At 34.8% G+C, this 21,748-nt stretch overlaps 1 protein-coding gene across 3 annotated transcripts in view; it reads left to right on the top strand.

Annotated features, from left to right (window-relative positions):
- LOC126879065 (phosphatidylcholine:ceramide cholinephosphotransferase 2-like) overlaps positions 1–21,748 on the top strand; it is a 520,373-nt gene that overhangs the window by 164,869 nt on the left and 333,756 nt on the right. The gene's annotated exons all lie outside the window — the stretch shown is intronic.

Genomic DNA, 21,748 nt, shown 5'->3' with positions numbered 1-21,748 from the left:
ATTTCTTATGTTTCATCTGTTCATAATAATATATCAATATACAGGGTGTAACAAAAATACAGGTCATAAATTTAATCACATATTCTGGGACCAAAAATAGTTCGATTGAACCTAACTTACCTTAGTACAAATGTGCACATAAAAAAAGTTACAGTCCTTTGAAGTTACAAAATGAAAATCGATTTTTTCCAATATATCGAAAACTATTAGAGATCTTTTATTGAAAATAGACATATGGCATTCTTATGGTAGTAGTATCTTAAGAAAAAATTATAGTGAAATTTGGACACCCCATAAAAATTTTATGGGGGTTTTGTTCCTTTAAACCCCCCCCCCCAAACTTTTGTGTACGCTCCAATTTAATCATTATTGTAGTACCATCAATTAAACACGATATTTTAAAAACTTTTTTGCCTCTTAGTACTTTTTCGAAAAGTCAGTTTTTATCGAGATATTTTGAATATTTGTCAAATTCACCACATATTTGTATAATGGCTAAGTACGATTATGGAGACTTAGTAATATGTAATATGAAAATTTATTTATGATTTACATTTTTAGGTATATTTTGAACCATATTAAAAAAGAAGTAATATCTCGATAAAAAGTGCCTTCTTGAAAAAATACAAAGAGGCAAAAAAGTTTTAAAAACACTGTGTTTAACTAATGGCACCGCAGTAAAAGTTTAATTGGAACATACACAAACATTTGGGGGGTTTAAAGGAACAAAACCCCCATAAAATTTTTATGTAAACATATTAAAAAAGAAGCCGCAACTCGATAAAAACTGCCTTATCAAAAAAATATTAAGAGGCAAAAAAGTTTTAAAAATATTGAATATAACTAACGGTACAACAATAATAATTTAATTGGAACGTACACAAAAGTTTGGGGGGGTTTAAGGGAACAAAACCCCCATAAAATTGTTATGGGGTGCACAAATTTGACTATAATTCTTTTTTAAGATGTTCCTGCCATAAGAATGCCACAAGTCCATTTTATAAAAATCTCTAATAGTTTTCGATATATTCGAAAAAATCGATTTTCACTTTGTAATTTCAAAAAGCCGTAACTTTTTTTATGTGCATATTTGTACTAAGGTAAATTAGGTTCATTCGAACTATTTTTGGTCTACGAATATGTGATTTAATTTATGACCTGTATTTTCGTTACACCCTGTATAGCTGAAACAGAGCAAAGTGCAAAGCAAAGAACACTTTACGATGTTGTAATTTCAAAAGGTGGCGAGGCTGCTAATCTCACCCACCGGACCACCTGTTGACTTCTGTTGTTCTCTTCCATTTGTACTTTGTTCTTTCTCTTCTTTTTTTTTCTTAGAGCCCGGTAATGGCAATAATTAAGGTTGATTTTCTTATTACAGCCAACCATCGACACTTACTTTTTCCAACAATTATAATGTCTGCTTATAAGTATAAAAATTTACATATAAAAAGAATGTAATCTAAAAAAAGTTATTTTATTCCCATGATTCCGTTCCATGCAGAAAAACTGATTTTACGTTGTGTTGATATAGTTTTGTTCACTTGCTCATGTTACATATTCGGAAACTAGACTTTTTCTAGTGTTTTTGTAAGATCTTTCTTTCTGCTTGTATGTCACTTTCTTTGCTCATAATTCTTATCATCATCACAGTCCTTCGTGGAACTTGTACGTCCTTGTAATGCCATATGTTTTGAAATCTGGGATCCGCTTCCACGTCGTCGAAATATCTTAGTCTAGGTCTTCTTCTAGTTCTGCCTCCTACTGGATTTTGGAACAGATATTTTGGATGGTTTCCAGGAGTCCAGGATTGATTCTAAACACGTAGCTAACCTATCTTATGCGGGTTATCTTTACTAGTTTTACGATATGTGGATCTTTATAGCGTCTGTAACAATTTATTATTATACTTTGTCAGTGTCCAGGTTTCGGAGCCATTCGTTCGAGTACTGGGGGTATCAAAGTTTGATACAATTTACTTTTTGTTTGCCTGTGCAGGTTTCTTTATCTAAGGTGAAGGATCAGGCCATAATAGCATCTATTTGCCAGGACAATACGGCGTTTTGTTTCCATGGTGACTTCATTTTGGCTGTTGACGAGTGAGCCCAGATAAACGAGTGGCTCACTCTATTTTTACTTGTTTCATTTGCGGTACTCTATTCTTCATTGCTCCACATCCCGCGCTGCCTCTTCCAGTGCTTTGTCTGCTTCCACAGTAGCCATTTGTTTTCGGCCAATAATGTCTATATCATCGACGTATGCAAGTCTCTGGGTGCTTTTGTTGTAAATTGTAAATAGTGTAATTAGTGCTTGTTGCATTAATGTGGGAGGATCCAATACCTTTTTATAATATTATCTTAAACAAAACACGCGATATTGAATCACCTTATATAAATGAGCCATTAGAACGCTCGTCCGCTATCTGTGCTGCCAATTTTATTTATCAAGCTCTTCAGGTAACAGCTTGTTTCTTCTATATTGCAAATAAAACATATAACAGACTTGTCAAACACTTAAGATCTGATTACATAACAAGACGAACAAAATGTAAAATATACAAGACCAGGCCTAACATATGAATCATACAGATGGATCATCAGAAACATGACTGAAAAACGCATACACCGATATAACTTATCCTAACGAAATATTTTAAGACATATGCAAGGGAGTGCGAGAAAACCAGACATCACCACGTTTATAAAAATTGGAAGACTGCACAGGATGTGTCACGTAGAAGGGGTGACTAAAGATCTAGCTCTTAAAAAAAATCATAAGGCGGGCACCAACGGGAAAAAGACCAAAAGGAAGACTCTTGCGTAGATATATGGAGCAGAAAGGGCAAGCACTAAAAACCTTAAAAATCGCCAACTAAACTTTGTTTTTAAACCAAGAGGAGTAAACTAAAAAGACAGATTCACACCCAAGAAAGTCACTAGAAATATGACCAAATACATTTTCTTTTTTGATTGATCATATCGGCCTTTGACGGTAATCCATAAATATTATATCGTCGCCTTAGTACTATAACTTGATAACTCCAAAATTGACGTTGAGATAACTAATTAAACTAATTCACAAGATGTATTTTATTTGCCTCCATATGATGTAAAAACTTGGTAACTCGCTCTAAACGGGTTGAGTATTTATTTTTGATTGACGAAAGTTGATAAAACTCAAATGCCCCTAATATTCAGTACTAAAACTTGACAAGATAAGTTATCAAGCTATTGTTTAATCGAAATAATCGTGAATACGACATTCACTGAATGCTATAACTAGCTAACTCTAGTTATCTAGTTGTATCACGTGTTTTTCTCAAACCTTTGAGCTTACCATGTAATTGCTATCTGTTTATTCGGTTCATGTTAATGGAAAAATTCGAGAATTGTTAGCAGATCTGGCAACCCCCATGGCAGACGGCCAATTTTCACCAAAATAATGCTTAAAATATTAGTTTTGTTAAAAAGTTCACTTAAATGCAACTTGGCACGACATGCGACATTACCTAATGTTAACATGTGCTAATGTGCTAAAAGTTGATAACTTTAATTTTTCATGTTATTTTCCATATTGGAAAATTTGAGCGGGAAATTTGAATTATTTCTCTTGGTTTAAAAACAGACTATAGAAACGTAAAATCCACAATTGATCGGAATGGTGGAAGGCCTTAGAAGAGGCTGTGACCTAGGAAGTACTTTTAAGGACGTAAGGATATTAGGACCTATCTGCAACAATAGTATGTGGAGAATAAGGTCAACCACTAGTTGTATCAATATTACACAGGACCCTCTATAGTCTATAGTCTATAGCAGAGGTTCTCAAGGTGGGTGACGCGCCACCCTGGGGTGCCTCAAGCATTTGCCAAGGGTGACATGGAACATTTAAGAAAAGTCGAACAACTGGCCGCTGCGCCACTGTCCAATCGAAACATGTTGACTATTTGTACTTTCTCTCGATTACAGGAATTTGATATAACAAATGAAATCAGTCCTCAAACAAACTTTTTTGAAATTATTGTTATTGCTCATTTGCAAGGTTTGGAAGAATGTATTGTAAACTATTTTCTTGACATTGACTCAGATGACTTATATAGCTGGATGATAGACCCGTTTTCGTGTGATTTAAAAAATAAACCGGTCGGAATGTCAAAATGGAGTTTTTCAAAATCTACTTGAGATCGGCGAAGATAGCAGTTTAAAACTCAAATACTGTGAAGGAAGCCAAGAAGAGTTCTGGATGCAGGTATATTCAGAAAATAATGTTGTTGGCAAGGTTGCAGTGAAAAAACTTGTGTGTTTCATATCGACTTATTTCTGTGTGTCTACTTTCTCCGCATATGCTTACATTAAAAACAAAAAATACAGAAGCAAACTTCAAGCATCAAGGGATTTGAGGGTCAAACTTACAAATACTCCCATAATTATAAAGGATATAATGAAAACATCTCGAAACAGTTTCATTCATCACATTCATCATCATCAGGGCTTTTCATTCCGGGTGGAATGTTTGCCACAGGCGGCACACATAGTGAAAGCGGTTTCCGCTAGCGGGCAAACCGCGCGGTTCTCGCGCGCGGGTATGGTAACACAGTGAAGACGGGTAAAAGCGAGAGAGATCGTTCAAATCTGGCAGTTGCGTCTACTACTTGTAGTAAAATGTCGTCTTCCGATGATGATATAATTGCTTTAGATTCTGTTTTGACTAAACTGAAAAGAAAGAGAGTTGATGTACATCCTATTAATCGAGAAAGATTAATTTATTAGTAGGGGAGCGAAGTATGCTCAATGTGCAGTCACTCGAGCGCTTTGGGGACCTATTGGGTTGTGAAGAGTAGGTCCTAAAACCAAAAAAAGTTAAGTAAAGTTTTCCATTTTAGGGGGCGCTTGCCATTTTTTAATTTAATTTTTCATTTCCAACAATGGTTTTTTCCGATTATAACGCCATCTATCCATAATTCGAAAAACTGTTTCGAATAATAGTTACTTATTTTTGCATAAGGAATCCAAATCAGCAGTAAAAAATGGGAGCTCCAATGGGGGGTCGTGTTTGGTGCCACTCGATAGATTTTTCAAAAATATTGAATAAGTGTATTTTACAGTTTTTCGATCTGATGTTCATTTCGCGAAATATCTCGGGATTCGTATTTAAAATATTAAATTTACCCCCCACCTCTCTCCGTGGGAAGTCTTGTTTGGTATCATTCGATAGATTTTAAAAAAATATTGAGCACATATTTTTTAGTTTTTCGATCTGTCATTCATTTCGCGAAATATTAGCTTTTTTCTTGTGAAACTTTGAAACCCACCCATTTCCTTACGCCCGGCTCAAGTCATCAAATTTTTGAAATATACACACTCTTTTGCATGTACTTAACTTACCTTATCTTAATCTGACAATTTCGAGTTTTTCTAAGGATAGATTTTGTTTTTCGGGCCCCCCCTTAACGAACTCCCCTGTGTTAAGAGCCAATATATGGTAGAGGTACATCTACAGGGTACCAGGTTTCTCCCCATATGCTAATCTGACGCGCTCGAGTAACTGCAAAAATCCCCGCTTGGGCTCCCCTACCATATGGAGAATATCATCATCTATTTCAAAAATTAAAAGATAATGAACGATTCTTCCAGTATATGAGAATGACTCAAGAGACTTTTAAATATATTTTGGAGAAAGTGGAGTACCGTTAAAAACAATATTAAACGCTCAACTTACAGTCAACCAACAGAATATCGAAAGAGTTGAGAATATACATATCTGGGTACGAATTTAAATAGCGAATGGGACTACTCAGAAATTAAACAGCGAATAATAAAAGCGAAAGCAGCATACTTTAGAATGAGACCCATTTTCAACAGTCGAGACATATCATTAAAAACAAAATACCGTCTGTTGAAATGCTATATATTCTCAGTTCTGCTCTACGGAATGGAAGCTTGGACACTAACTGTTACATCTATGAATCGGCTCGAAGCTTTCGAAATGTGGTGTTATAGGAGCATCTTACGTATATCCTGCGTTGACCGAATTACTAACGTGGAATTCCTGCGTAGAATGGGGAAAGAGTGTGAATTTCTCATAACCATCAAAACAAAAAAATTAGAATATCTAGGACATGTAATGAGAAATCAAGAACGTTATGGCCTTCTCCAACTGATTCTCCAAGGGAAGGTATGTAAATGGTAAAAGAGGACCGGGAAGAAGATGCATTTCCTGGCTTCAAAATTTACAAAAGTGGTATAATACCACTACCACTGAACTGTTCCGCGCTGCGGTAGACAAAGTCAAGATAGTCATGATGATCGCCAACATCCGGAACGGATTGACACTTTAAGAAGAAGAAGGAGTATCGCTTAATTAAAAACTGGTGTAATTTACATAAGCAGGCTATCCTTCCGCAAGAAAGGCTTGTTATAAAGCAAGAATGGTTTTAGAAATACCTAAGTCACACAAAATTACGGTTTCAATAAGATTGACTTTATTACTTTTGTTTATTATAATGTACAATTATTTATAAAATTAATCCATGGAGAACTATTAATTCTTATTATAAAAGTGCGAATAAACTAAATTATCATTGCAGTAAACATTACAACCGCGCGGAAAAAACTAAATTCTCATTCTAGCAAAAGCGGTCAGGCAGGTTGAGGCGGTTGGCCCGCGCGGACCTGCTTTGACTATGTTCGTGTACATTTAAAGACGTGCATTCTTTTTGAAAACGTTTAAAAGCGGGTCCCGCTAGCGTTGCCCGCTAGCGGAAACCGCCTCCACTGTGTGCGCCGACTTACTTAGAGCTCTCTGATTCGCTTATTGCGGTGAATCACTCCGCATTCCACTTGTATGTTGTCAAAGTTTGTTGTATGACTTGGCGTTCGTTACAATTTTCTTCCACTCATTTCGATATGTGCATAGTTCCCTCCAGTTTCTCACTTCCAGAATTTTGATATCTCTCATGACCTGGTCCTCCCATCTCTCTCTGGGTCTTCCCCTTGGCCTTTCAGTTTCTGGTTTCCATCTGGTGATCTTCTTAATCAGTAGGTCGTTTTTCCCTCTCTCTATGTGTCCCAGCCATCTCAGCCTCTTGTGCTTTAATAAATCTAACTATATCTTCTCCCTTCATTGTGTCTCCTAGTTCATGGTTCATTGTTCTTCTCATTTCTCCGTTGTCCATTCTTATCTGGCCCATAATCCGTCTGAGGATTTTTCTTTCGAATATTCTCAATTTTTCTTCATCTTTTTCCGTGAGGCACATTGTCTCAGCTGCGTACGTAACTACTGGTCTGATTGCAGCTTTGTGTATTTTCAGTTTTGTATTTCTGGATAAGTTCTTGTCCTTCATAAGCCTATGATATCTCCAGTATGTTTTGTTGCCTGCTAGTATTCTGTGTTCGTTCCGTTACTTCTTCACTTCTCTTGCTTTGGCCATTCACTATTACTCCCAAATATTTAAATTGTTGGACTCTTTCAAAAGTGTAGTTTTCTATTTTGATTTCTCTCGTCCTGTTATCTTCTCTTGTAGAGCAGAGTAGATATTTTGTTTTTCCTTCACTAATTTCTAGACATCTTTTCCGTGGTTCTTTTGCCAGGATTGTTACTGCTTCTTTTAATTTTGAGTTAATTCATCATACTAAGTAAGGATATTTACTAAAATATTATATTTACTAAATATTATATTATATTTACTAAAATACTACAAAAGTGTAGTTTTCTATTTTGATTTCTCTCGTCCTGTTATCTTCTCTTGTAGAGCAGAGTAGATATTTTGTTTTTCCTTCACTAATTTCTAGACATCTTTTCCGTGGTTCTTTTGCCAGGATTGTTACTGCTTCTTTTAATTTTGAGTTAATTCATCATACTAAGTAAGGATATTTACTAAAATATTATATTTACTAAATATTATATTATATTTACTAAAATACTAGTTCACGAAAGGGATGTCAAAAAGAGATGGAGAAAGTACTTTGACAGCTTATTAAATGAAGAATTTGACAGACAGCCTGTAGAGTCAACGGAGACAGTAGCAGCAATGGTCACCAAAATAACCAACGAGGAAGTGGCTCAAGCGCTTCAAAAAATAAAGAAAGGAAAAGCGGTAGGACCAGATGATATTCCTGGGGAAGTATGGAGAGCATTGGGAGAGACAGGAACAAGGTGGCTAGCAGGTCTATTTAATAGAATTATGGAAGTCGGACAAATGCCAGACGAATGGAGAAGCAGTATACTGGTACCTGTTTACAAAAACAAGGGAGATATACAACAATGTACAAACTACAGGGCTATAAAACTGCTTAGCCACACCATGAAAATATGGGAAAGAGTAATTGACAGACGGATACGTGAAGAGACCGAAATATCCGAGAATCAATTTGGCTTTATGCAGGGTAGATCAACAACAGATGCAATTTTCATTATAAGACAGTTGATGGAAAAATACAGGAGTAAAGAAACAAACGCTCATATGATATTCATTGATCTTGAGAAAGCATATGATAGAGTTCCTCGAGAGATTCTGTGGTGGGCACTCAATAAGAAAGGAGTCCCTGGTGAATATGTAAAGATTGTGAGGGATATGTATGAGGGAGTAACGACTAGTGTTAGGACAGGTGTGGGAGAGACTGATAAATTTCATGTGAAAGTAGGATTGCACCAAGGCTCTGTGCTTAGTCCGTATTTATTCTCATTAGTTTTGGACCAGACAACAGCGAAACTACAGGGTAACATTCCATGGTGCTTAATGTATGCTGATGATGTCGTGTTAGTAGGAAATAGTGAAAGAGACTTAGAACAAAAACTTGCACAGTGGAGACAAGCTCTGGAGGAAAAAGGTTTAAAACTTAGTAGGACAAAAACAGAGTATTTGGAATGTTCATTTAAAGATGGAGCTACTACAAATAAAATGTCTTTGGATGGTGAAATGATTGTGAAAAGCAATAGTTTTAAGTACCTAGGATCGGTATTACAGAGTAATGGAGAAATAGATGGAGATGCATGCAGTAGAATTAGGGCTGGATGGATGAAGTGGAAAGAAGCGAGTGGTGTGTTGTGTGACAGAAAAATTCCAATGAAGCTGAAGGGAAAATTCTATAAAACAGCCATAAGACCGGCTATGATGTACGGAACTGAATGTTGGGCAGTGAAAAAGAAAGAGGAACAATGAATGCATGTGGCGGAAATGAGAATGCTTAGATGGATGAGTGGAGTGATAAAGAAGGATAAAATTAGAAATGAGTACATTAGGGGAAGTCTAGGTGTGGCACCAATTGATGCCAAAATGAGAGAGCATAGGTTAAGATGGTTTGGTCATGTTCAACGTCGAGACGTTAATCACCCAATACGAAGAATAGCTGAAGTGCAGATTCCTGGAAGGAGTAGGAGAGGAAGACCAAAGAAGACCTGGGGGGAGGCGATAAGGCAGGATATGTTGGTAAAGGGGATTAACATTGATATGACCCAAGATAGAATTGTGTGGAGAAATGCAATTAGGGAAGCCGACCCCGCATAGGGATAAGGCAAAGAGAATGATGACTAAGTAAGGATATTTGAGTATCAAATGTACTGTATTTTATTGATCTGAAATAAAGTTTATAAAATTGTATTTTTGAATTGAAATCAAATGAGCCTCAGAATTGTATTTTTTTCATTTTTTGTCGCTTCCCAAATCACTTCAAGGGTTGGTGTGCCTCGAAATATTTTTAGTCCTACAAGATGCTGCGACTAAAAAAGTTTGAAAACCGCTGGTCTATAGCATATTATCAGTATACGAAGACCAAGGAAGAGGTGGATAGACGAAGTGAAAAACCGATAATAAAAAGATATAACTGGTGGATAACTGGAGGAGAGCAGCCTAGGAAGGAGATACTTGGAGGCGGATGCTGGGAGGTCAGGGCCCGACTTGGGCTAAAGCGCCATAGGAGAGAGAGAAGACCTAGAAAAGGTTGTCCTGATACTGAAGATGATGATGATGAAGCTTAACTCATTAGCTGAAGTACAGTCGGTTCATCGAATTGTTATTACATCTTTTTACAGATTGTTTTTCACTAAATATCTTTGTGCGATAATATTGATTTCTCCATCATCAGATTATTTGTGGAACACTGTTCTATAGGGCTTTTCATCGATTGTCATTTGTTTCGAGCTTCTGTCATATGTTGTATAATCTGTGTATAATATTAATATACCCGGAATATACTAAATATGACAGAAGCTCGAAACAAATAACTGTGAATGAAAAGCCAATTTAATCGTGATCTGTTTAAGAAAAGTTCATAATATTCCTATTTCATTTTCCATTCAATTCGTTTCGTAACTAATATTCGACTACTTCGTAGCTAATATTACTAAAAAAATTATTACTAATTATTTTTTTTTACTAGGTCAACTCATTAAAATGTTTAGGTAGTAATAAAATAAAAAATTACAATACACAATTTAACAACAAATAACATTTCCGTCGTACTTGCAAAAATTGTAGTACCAGACAAGAATTATATTATCACATATTTTAAAAAATTTACATTTTTAGTTGTTTTGATGTCATTGAAAACCAGATGAATCAAGAATTGTAAATGCGCAATTATTGCTGGGTTGCAGAAGATCTGGTTACTAAAATGTCGTTTAATATTGCCTGAACAACATGTTATTAATTTAAAGTAACAATATTTCACAACAATGGTATTAAATAAAAAATACAATAAATACGAGGAAATGTGAAGGAAAATTTGTGGAAAGTGTAGTAAATAACAAGATGTTACTGAGATACCAAGATAAAAGCGTAAAAAATACTCTATTAAATAATATACTTTATCTTCCTAAAGTGCCCTCTCCTCTATGGAGATTGGCTACTACAACTGCAAACTCTTGCCTGTTTTCAGTTGCTCTTAATATCTGTCCAAAATTTAGTTCTTCTCATTGTTGGATATCTCTTGACCACAATAGCCTTTTCCTTTCCGGTCCGGTCTTTTCCTCGATCTTTCGTTTCATTATAGTTGAGCATATTTATTGGTACTTGTTATTTCTCAGTATGTGGCTTAGGTATGATGTTTTTCTAACTTATACTGTATTGAAAAGTTCTCGTTCCTCGCCTATTATATGACACACTTCACACTTCTTAGTTTGAGCCTGTATACACGCTTAGTTTGTGTATTCAATCAACGGTTTGAGGTATGCGCAGTGGCATGCTGGCCATATAAATGAATCGATGCAATCATCGAGAGGCCGCGGCCTCTTGAGGCCGGTCAAATAGGTTTTTTTCACAAAAAATTTTAGATGTAACAAAAAACTATACTTATTTTAATAATTTCTAATCGAATGTTAATTTTGCTAAAATGTTAATAAAACATTAAAAAATAATAATTTTTTTAATTGAAAATACAATTTAAGTAAATGAATAAGACTCTATATTCATAAATATATTGTTACAGGTAATATCTATTTTCATACATACAAGTAGGTATATTTATGGTTTGTCAATTTCCTTCACACATGTATCTATGTACTCTGCCGAATAAGAAATAGAAAAACATTTTGCTGATTTTTGACCGAATTATTGGAAGTAAGTAATTATCGAAAAACGATTTGATCAAGACAAATCGACCTATGATGATATAAGCACCCTACGTCCTAGAAATTTTGATACAATAAAAAATGGTATACCTTTAACACTCGAAAGACGGGCTTAGCTTACCTACCTAGAAAGCCGGAAGGGATCATTTTGGCCCCACGTTCTTTAATCAATTAAAACTCAGTTTAAAGAAATTAAATCTACTCTAGACGATAGAATCTGATTTTATTTTTTACTTTAATTGTTTAACACATTCGCTGCCTATCAAAAACATTCGGAACATCATACAGTTTGCAGTATTTGATATTTGCCACACATTGCCTTGTTACAGCCGCGGCAATGATTGGAAGTATGTATGTGTGCGAATCTTGTAATTAATTTCCACACATAAGGATGAGTCGATTTCTGCTACTGGTAAACTGTCACCAATACCCAAATTAAAGCACCAGATGCAAACTAAATTTTATTTATAAAGCGAGAATGTTTAATATTACACTAATTTACCGTACAACTTATTTAACTTAATTAAATCGCACTAGAAAATAGAGACTGTCTTTATAATTTAAAAATGCGTGAAAGTGAAAGAATGTGTGTGTGTTCTGTTTGGCGATTGAGATGAGAGTGTTTTTAAATTCCCCTTATTTTATGACGATTTACGGAAAAAGCGAACGAGACCTAATTTTAATTTACTGAATGGGACATGTGTAGATGTTAACTCATTTTTTACTACCAAAGAAAAGGAAATGATTGTTCATGGTTTTGACGAATATGGTACTAAAATGGATTTTATATTTTTATGAATCAATAAGGGACTTTAACTAATTATGTTTTATTATAATAGTTTCCGTTGGTTGTGTGTAACCGAGATTTTATTCATTTGGTAGAATTTAAGTATACAGGGGAAACAAAAGTATGTTGTAATTTCAACATAACTGGGCCCCCACGGGAAATGGGAAGTTATGTGGTTGTGAAACGATAAAGAGCTAAGATAGAGAAATATAAAACAAGGGGAGAGATGATTAAGGAAATTGAAAAACTATTGTGGTAGTACATATAATTTAGTGATAGGACGAATTAATTCGCCAGTTGATGTTTTTAATTTTACGACCCTTACTCTACCGTCAGAGCCAGGCATTAATTTAATTACCCTGGCAGTGGGCCAATTCAGAGGAGGAGAATTATCGGTTCTTAATAAAACAAGATCATTCTCCTTGACATCAGATCGTACTTGGGACCATTTGGGTCTACTATGTAACCTACTTAGGTATTCAACGGACCAGCGCTTCCAAAAGGATTGCTGGATCTTAGTGCATCGTTGGAAAAAATTTAATCTATTAACGGGTAGATCAATCAATGTCTTTTCAGGATAAGAAGTAAGATTCTCCCCTATAAGAAAATGTCCAGGAGTAAGACATTGTGAGTCTGAGGGATCATTTGATAAAGGGCATAGCGGTCGCGAATTAAGAATTGCTTCAATTTGTGAGAGGATGGTGCTGAGTTCTTCGAACGTGAAGTGGGCATTACCGACAATGCAGCGGAGATGGTATTTGGCACTCTTAATGGCAGCCTCCCAAATACCTCCCCAATGGGGACTATGGGGAGGAATAAATTTCCATTCTATGAAATGTTCCTTGGTGAAATTCTGTAAATCTTTTGTAAAAGAAGGGGTTTTGAAAAGGTTATACAAATCTCGGAGTTGATTTTTGGATCCAGTGAAATTTGTAGCATTATCGCTGTATATCAATGAAGGAAGTCCTCGGCGTGATATAAATCTCTTTAGGGAAAGTAGAAAGTGTTCACTGGAAAGGGAAGATACTAATTCTATATGCACGGCTTTTGTAGCTAAGCAAACAAATACACATATATAAGACTTTAGCAACTTTGCCTTGCGTAAATTGGAGGATTTTATAAAGAGAGGTCCACCAAAGTCGCATCCAACATTCTGAAATGGACGAGAAGGGGTGACTCTTAGTCTGGGCAAAGCACCCATAATTTGTTGCAAAGGTTTGGCACGAAACCTAAAGCATATGTGGCAATTATTTACGATTTTTTTGATAGTTCGTAAACCATTTAAAGGCCAATATTTTAGCCTAACATTTGATAGAGTAGTCTGAGGTCCAGCGTGTCCCAAACGATTGTGTTCGTGGGAGAGTAATAGAGTAGTGACAAGAGAATTAGCGGGTAGTAGTATGGGATACTTTTGTTGATCAGCTATATTAGCATTACTTAATCGACCACCCACACAAAGGAGGTTTTCAGAATTTAAAAATGGGTTCAGAGATTGCAAATGTTTATTAGATGTTGGTGCAGAGCGTTTAAGTTCTAGAATTTCTTTAGCAAAATGCAGATTTTGCATGCCTCTAAGAATTGAAAGAGAAGATGAGCGCAATTCATCTACCGTGAGATCATTAGAGAATTTTAGAGAGGGATTTCTTGAATTCCAAATAAATCTTTTAATATATGCAACTGTGCGTAATAGTTTAGTGTAATTCGAGAATCTAGAAAATAAGTTGTTGCAGAAATCGTTTTCTGAACTAACAATTGTGGGGTAAGTTATTAATGTTACCTTCCTTTCTTCGGGTAATATACCATTTTGAGTGTGAGATTCGTGACTTGACAAGAGTAAGTGAGGTTTTAATAAAAAATCTGGGCCATTCCACCAAGTAGACGAATTTAAAAATTCTTTTGCAGTAAGACCACGAGACAGACTGTCAGCGGCATTGTCTTGTGAACTGACATGTCTCCAAGTGAAGTTGTGGGTTAAATCTTGTATTTGGGATACACGATTTGCCACAAAAGTATTCCAACGAGAAGGAGAAGAGTTAATCCAGCATAGGGCGATTTGAGAATCAGTCCACAAATTTATAGAAGAAAATGAGATGCGATTTTCATATACAGAAACTATTTTCTGAGTCAATCTAGACAATAATAACATTGCAGATAATTCCAACTTAGGAATTGATATAGTTTTTAAAGGAGCGAGTCTAGATTTTGAGGTAATTAATGTACAACGTACAGTGTTATCTTCGTATACAGTACGAAAGTATAATACGGCGGCTTGGACCCTAATTGAAGCATCAGCAAAACCGTGAATTTCTATTGTTGCGATTTTTTTATTTTGAAATAAGTAACGGGGTATTTTATAAGAGTTTAGTGAATTAATATCGGAGACGAAATTTTTCCATTCGTTGTGGAGGTTTAGGGGTAAAGAATCATCCCAATTAAGTTTCTGGAGCCATAATTTTTGTATAAAACATTTTCCAGTGATTGTAAATGCACCAAAAAGACCAATGGGGTCAAAGATTTTTGACAGAAATGATAAAGCCGTTCTTTTAGTATATAGGGAAGTGCGTTCTGGAGAAATAGGTACAGAAATGATAAAGTTGTCTTCATTAGGCTGCCAGGAGAGGCCTAGTACCTTACTACTTGTATTTTCAACATTGAGTTCATAATTTAACGGAGGGTTACTTATATATTTTGCTGAAAATTGTGGAGAGTTGGAGACCCATTTATGAAGACGAATTCCATGAAAATTTAACATTTCATTAAGTTCATGGTGTGCGTTTTCAAGAGTAGAAAATTCGTTGGCTCCATAGAGAACATCATCGACATAGGTTTGATTCAAGAGAGCGTCAGCACCGAGTGGGTATTTTCCTTTATGTAAATTTGCAATTTCGTTTAAACAACGAGTGGCTAAGAAACTGGAACACGTTACTCCATAAGTAACGGAAGCGAGTTCGATGCATTTTAAGGGCTCATTTGGGCTGTCTCTCCAAAGTATATTTTGGAGAAAAGTTTGTTCGGGATTGACATTAATTTGTCTATACATTTTTTCGATGTCTGCGATAAAAACTAATTTAAATTGCCGAAAACGACAAATGATATCGAACAAATCAGGTTGTACTTGATATCCAGTGAGTAAAATATCATTAAGAGACTGCCCAGAAGTGGATTTAGAGCTACCATCAAAAACTACGCGAAGTTTGGTAGTCAGAGAATCTTTTAGAACGCAGTGATGGGGCAAAAAGTATTTGTTTAGAGAGTAAGTACTGTGAAGAGACAAAGGTACGTATTTAGCATGATTTAAGTTTATATATTCGTCGATGAATTTTTTGTATTCATTAAAGAGCGTAGGGTTGCTTTTGAATCTTCTTTCAAGTAACTCAAATCGTTTCTTTGCTACATAAAATGAATTGCCGAGTTTAAGATGCTCGGAAGGGGACTTCAAAGGTAAATCAACCTGAAAGCGACCATTTTCCAGAATTTTATGACAAGTTGTGAAGTTGAGTTCAGCCAGTTCGTCTTCTTCGGACAGTTTTTTAGTGGTGGGGCATTCTTCAGTTTCCCAAAACTTAGCAAGGACTACATCAAGACGAGAATCATTATCATTGGGAAGAATTTCGGTTGTTTGTACCGAAAGAGTTAAATTTTCTTGGGAGCGAGAATTAATGGGAAAATTTCCAGCAATCACCCATCCAAAGATGGTATTAAAGAGAACTGGTAGATTTGTTAGGAAGATTCAAAGAACTTATCATCTGCCAAATTGAGGTGTTCGGGAATATGTATGCTACTTAGAGAAATATTCGTTTGAGGTAATTTACAAGTTATTATCGTAATGATCGCACAGTTCAAAGTAAGTTGGTGGTCTGACTGATCAGAAAAGAGAGTAATTTTGGCAGTGAGATTTGAAGTGATCGGGCTTTGAGATATTCCAGAAATTTGTAAAGTCCTTGCGTATGTTTCGCAATTAAGTTTGTTTACCAGACTTTTAGTGATGAAAGAGTTCTGGCTTCCGCTATCCAATAAACCTTTAACTTGAATAGTTTTACCTGATTTCGTGAACAGAGTGAATTTTACAGTGGCGAGAAGGACATACGAATTAGTTAAAGTGTCGCTCATAGCACTTAATGATGAGCTATGGGTGTTGTCATTGATTGGGGCAGATGTGAAGGCCTATGAGAGTTAATTTGAGTGCCTTCTGAACTATTGGATGGTAGAGAATTTGGTGAGGTACGTTGCACGTTACGAGATTCATTAATATCTTCGTTTCTGACATTGTTGTTAGCGATGTCTTTCTGAGTGGAATGTTTGGGATAATTCACATTAGAACGTGTATTGTATTGAGTTTGAAAGCGTGGGGCAGAAGGGTTGCGATTTTGCTCAGAAGAATCTTGGTGAAGGAGACTATGATGCCTTCGGTTGCAAATTGAACAACCTCTAGAAATACAGTCATTGTGAGAGTGTTTAGTGCCCAAACAATTAGAGCACATTTTTGTTGAGCGAATAAAATTATGTTTCTCATCATGAGATAGAGCTAAAAATTGCCGACAAGAATATATTCTGTGTGAGAAGGCATTACAATATGAACACTTGGGGTGAGTATAAGTTTGCTGCGTAGATTGTGAGGTATTTGAATGTAGAGAGGTAAAGTGTGTTTTAGTGTGAGCTTTTTGCGAATGTGGTTCCCTGTTAGGTTCAGGGAGAAAGGCTAAGTGGGATTTTTGTGAGTGTGAATCCCTTTTAGATTCAGGGATATGAGTTAAATCAGATAAAATATTGCAGCGTTCGTTAAGAATATCGAAAAATTCGGTTAATGTTGGCTGAGAGCTGCGATTTCTTCTTTCTCCGTAATAGCGTTTTGAAGCAAAGTCTAATTTGCGAGATAAAATATTAATTAAAATTAAATCCCATGTTTTTACAGGCACATTTAATAACTTCAGTGAGTCAACATGCTTTTTAGACTCATTTATGAACTCACTTAGTGTTTGACGGTTACTTTTAGAGAAAGAAGGGTAGTCAATGATAGAGTTAATGTGAGAGTTGATAATTGCCAAATCGTTACTATATTTTTTCTTTAAAATGTCTAGTGCTAAGTCAAAATTATCGTTTGTGATTTCGAGAGATTCGATAAGAGTCAGGGGTTCACCAAGAAGAGCAGATTTTAAGTAGATTAGTTTTTGAGCATTTGAGATGGACTGATTATCCGTGATGAGAGAGGTAAATAATTGGTAAAAGGAAACCCATTTGGAGTACTCCCCGTGGAAAGTGGGGACTGATATGGGGGGCAACTTTACGTTTGAGGGAATAAAAGGGTTACGTTCAGAAGCCAGAGATAAGTTGAATTGAGACTGAGCAAGACTGTGTAATTTGTTTTCTAATCTTGCCATGGCAGAACAATAATTAGTTTCGACTTCGTCTCTGTTTTCAGCAACCAAATCGCCACCTTCTAATGATTCAATATTATCGCAAATTTGATTATAATTATTAAAAGAGCTAATTAGCATTGATTTTCTGACGTCTATTTCAAAGGAGTTTGTTTGAGCATCAAGATACTTAGTGATCCAAGTTAATACGCGAGTTATGGCTGATTTGGTTGTTGATTTTTCTCTCTTTAATTGATCCATTTTAATTTAGACAAAATATAACGATAATGAGGGGAAAAGTTCACTCAAAAGGTTTATTGCACTGCACTAATGTGAAATTATACAAAAATTGTTGTGTAATAGGTAACTAAAGAGAGATTTATCAGTGCGATATATGCGAAAATATGATATGTAAGTGAAATAACAGTAAATAAAGATAAATGAAGAAAGTGTAAAAAATAATTATGAGTGTAAAAGAGAAAAAATATTAATAAAAAGTAGCGAATAAAATGCGAGTATAATGCAAACAATAAAACGATACAATATTAATAATAATTGAGCGAATAAAAATTCGAGCGTATGCAGAAGTATTAATAATAATAGTTCGAAAGTTACCTTGAGTAAAACTTTTGAATATGAGCACTTCCGATGTGAAGAAAGATGCCTCTGGTTGTCTGCCTCCTGGGGGTGGTAGCAGCTATACAGTGGTTGTAGGTGATAACAGCTTCTGACTGCCTATGCCAGGGGTACCATGAATTCTTGAGAGAAGACTCGGGATTCAGCTCTCCTGTGTCTGTGTGTGTCCCACCAGGGGTACCAAATTATGTGCGAATCTTGTAATTAATTTCCACACATAAGGATGAGTCGATTTCTGCTACTGGTAAACTGTCACCAATACCCAAATTAAAGCACCAGATGCAAACTAAATTTTATTTATAAAGCGAGAATGTTTAATATTACACTAATTTACCGTACAACTTATTTAACTTAATTAAATCGCACTAGAAAATAGAGACTGTCTTTATAATTTAAAAATGCGTGAAAGTGAAAGAATGTGTGTGTGTTCTGTTTGGCGATTGAGATGAGAGTGTTTTTAAATTCCCCTTATTTTATGTCGATTTACGGAAAAAGCGAACGAGACCTAATTTTAATTTACTGAATGGGACATGTGTAGATGTTAACTCATTTTTTACTACCAAAGAAAAGGAAATGATTGTTCATGGTTTTGACGAATATGGTACTAAAATGGATTTTATATTTTTATGAATCAATAAGGGGCTTTAACTAATTATGTTTTATTATAATAGTTTCCGTTGGTTGTGTGTAACCGAGATTTTATTCATTTGGTAGAATTTAAGTATACAGGGGAAACAAAAGTATGTTGTAATTTCAACAGTATGATTTCCTTTACAAAATATTTTCAACTGATATTTTTGTCGTTTTTGGATAGTAACAGTGATAGTTGTTGGTAGACCTGGTGTTGCTAGGCGTAGTTCCAGATTTCGGGAGGCAAGGTATGGGGCCCATAATTCTTCACACAGTCGAAAAATAAACTTACAAAGACTGAAAAGACTGAGTCTACTTTCAGTTATTTCGTTATAAATAATCCATGCATTTATTGCTTCCAAGTCAAGAGTATTATAAAACACGTACATAGGCCATCACCTTGAAGTTACTTTTGTAGTATAAAGACGCGTCATTTGGTCCTCTACACCCACAATTGTATCTTTGTGTTCATTTGTGTTCACCAACAATTTTATCTTTATTACGTAGATGATCAGTACCAGTATAAGGGTAACCATTTACAATAAACATACATAAATATAATTTTACCCATCCGACAGAAATTTGAAAGAAGGCTCGAAGGTCGAATTTAATAACTTAAACAGGGCCAATTTTTCCCCTTTAGACTTCTATGGTAGATTTGTTAGAAAAACCATTTAATAAATTTAGTAAACAATATTTTTTTGTGCCAAATAAGTCTTTGTATCAAAATATTAAGTCATAAAATACGGAATTATTATTGCTTCAAATAAAAAAACTTCAATAACTTCAAATCGCAACAGGGGCCAAATTGGCCCCTCCGACTTTCTAGTGTTAACGGCATTTAAATCATTTACTGAAAAATTAAGAAATTTTTATCCTATCATCTGCGACTGTACTTAGAGAAGAACTCGTGGATTTTGCTGATAAATGAATTGTATTAAAAAATAGGATTTTGCAAAATACTGAAATTATAGAAGATCGAGTTAATGATGAATATGTTAAGTCTACAGAAAATATGAAAGATGATATTATTAATCTAAGTGATAATGAACATGAAGTAACAAATGACAATGTTGTTGATACCGTGAAAACTTCACCTCCGTGTGGTACTAAAAAGTGTAAAGATTGTATAGCTTGCTGTTACGCTGTTTTGCATAGAGGTAGGTACAACTTATATCAGTATTCTTATCCAAATTTAAATAGTATATAAGCATTTATTAGCTCTTTCAGTGACACAAGTATCTCGCGAAAGAAGCTTTTCAACGTTGAAATACATAAAAAATCAGTTAATAAGTACTTTAACACCAGATCACTTGGAAACATTTATGCTAATGGCTATAGAAAAAGAAGCTTGATATATGAGCTTAAAATTTAAGAAATATTCGACGAATTTTCTCAAAAATCTACTTTAATGCGTAAATTATTGATCGAGAGTTAAGTATTATTTTATAAAATAATTGCAAAAGAATATTTAGATTATTGCGTTGTATTAACATTTTATTCAACTTAATATACAGGGTATCCCGAAAAGATTGGTCATAAATTATACCACACATTCTGGGGTCAAAAATAGTTCGGTTGAACCTAACTTACCTCAGTACAAATGTGCTCATAAAAAAAGTTAAAGCCCTTTGAAGTTACAAAATGAAAATCGATTTTTTTCAATATATCGAAAACTATTAGAGATTTTTTATTAAAAATGGAAATGTATCATTCTTCTGGCAGGAACATCTTAAAACAAAATTATAGTAAAATTTGTCCACCCCATAAAATTTTATGGGAGTTTTGTTCCCTTAAACCCCCCGCAAACTATTGTGTGCCTTCCAATTAATTCATTGTTGTGGTACCATTAGTTAAACACAACGTTTTTAAAACTTTTTTGCCTCTTAGTATTTTTTCGACAAGCCAGTTTTTATCGAGATGCAGCATCTTTGTTAACATATTTTCATAAAAATTTTATGGGGGTTTTGTTCCTTTAAAGCCCCCAAATGTTTGTGTACGTTCCAATTAAACTATTATTGCGGTGCCATTAGTTAAACACAGTGTTTTTAAAACTTTTTTGCCTCTTAGTCTTTTTTTGATAAGTCACCTTTTATCGAGATGTGGCTTCTTTTTCAAAATATACCTAAAAATGTAAGTTATAAATAAATTTTCAGATTATTAAAATGTGTCTATAATCATACTTAACCATATACAAATATGTGGTGGATTCGACAAATATTCAAAATATCTCGATAAACACTGGCTTATCAAAAAAGTACTAAGAGGCAAAACAGTTTTAAAAATAATGTGTTTAACTAATGGTGTCACAATAATAATTTAATTTTAACGTACACAAAAGTTTCGGGGGGTTTAAGGGAACAAAACCCCCATTAAATTTATATGGGGTGCACAAATTTTACTTTAATTTTTTTTAATGTTACTGCCATAAAAATTCCACATGTTCATTTTCAATAAAAAATCTCTTAGAGTTTTTGATATATGAAAAAAAAAATCGATTTTCATTTTGTAACTTCAAAAGACTGTAACTTTTTTTGTGTGCACTATTGTATATAAGTATGTGAGGTTCAATCAACCTATTTTTGATCCCAGAATCTGTGGTATAATTTATAACCAATCTTTTCGGGACACCCTGTATAATTGAAAAATTCTCAAAATTTTGTCTTACTTTTATATTAATTACATCAAATTCATATCATATTTATTCAGGAAATTATGGTTTCTGCCTTACTGCATACAATATTGTCATACATGTAATTTATTGTTTGTAAGATTGCTT

The sequence above is a fragment of the Diabrotica virgifera genome, chromosome 1, assembly GCF_917563875.1.
Source record: "Diabrotica virgifera virgifera chromosome 1, PGI_DIABVI_V3a".
Taxonomy (NCBI): Eukaryota; Metazoa; Arthropoda; class Insecta; order Coleoptera; family Chrysomelidae; genus Diabrotica; species Diabrotica virgifera.
This window is presented reverse-complemented; position numbering and strand designations above follow the sequence as displayed.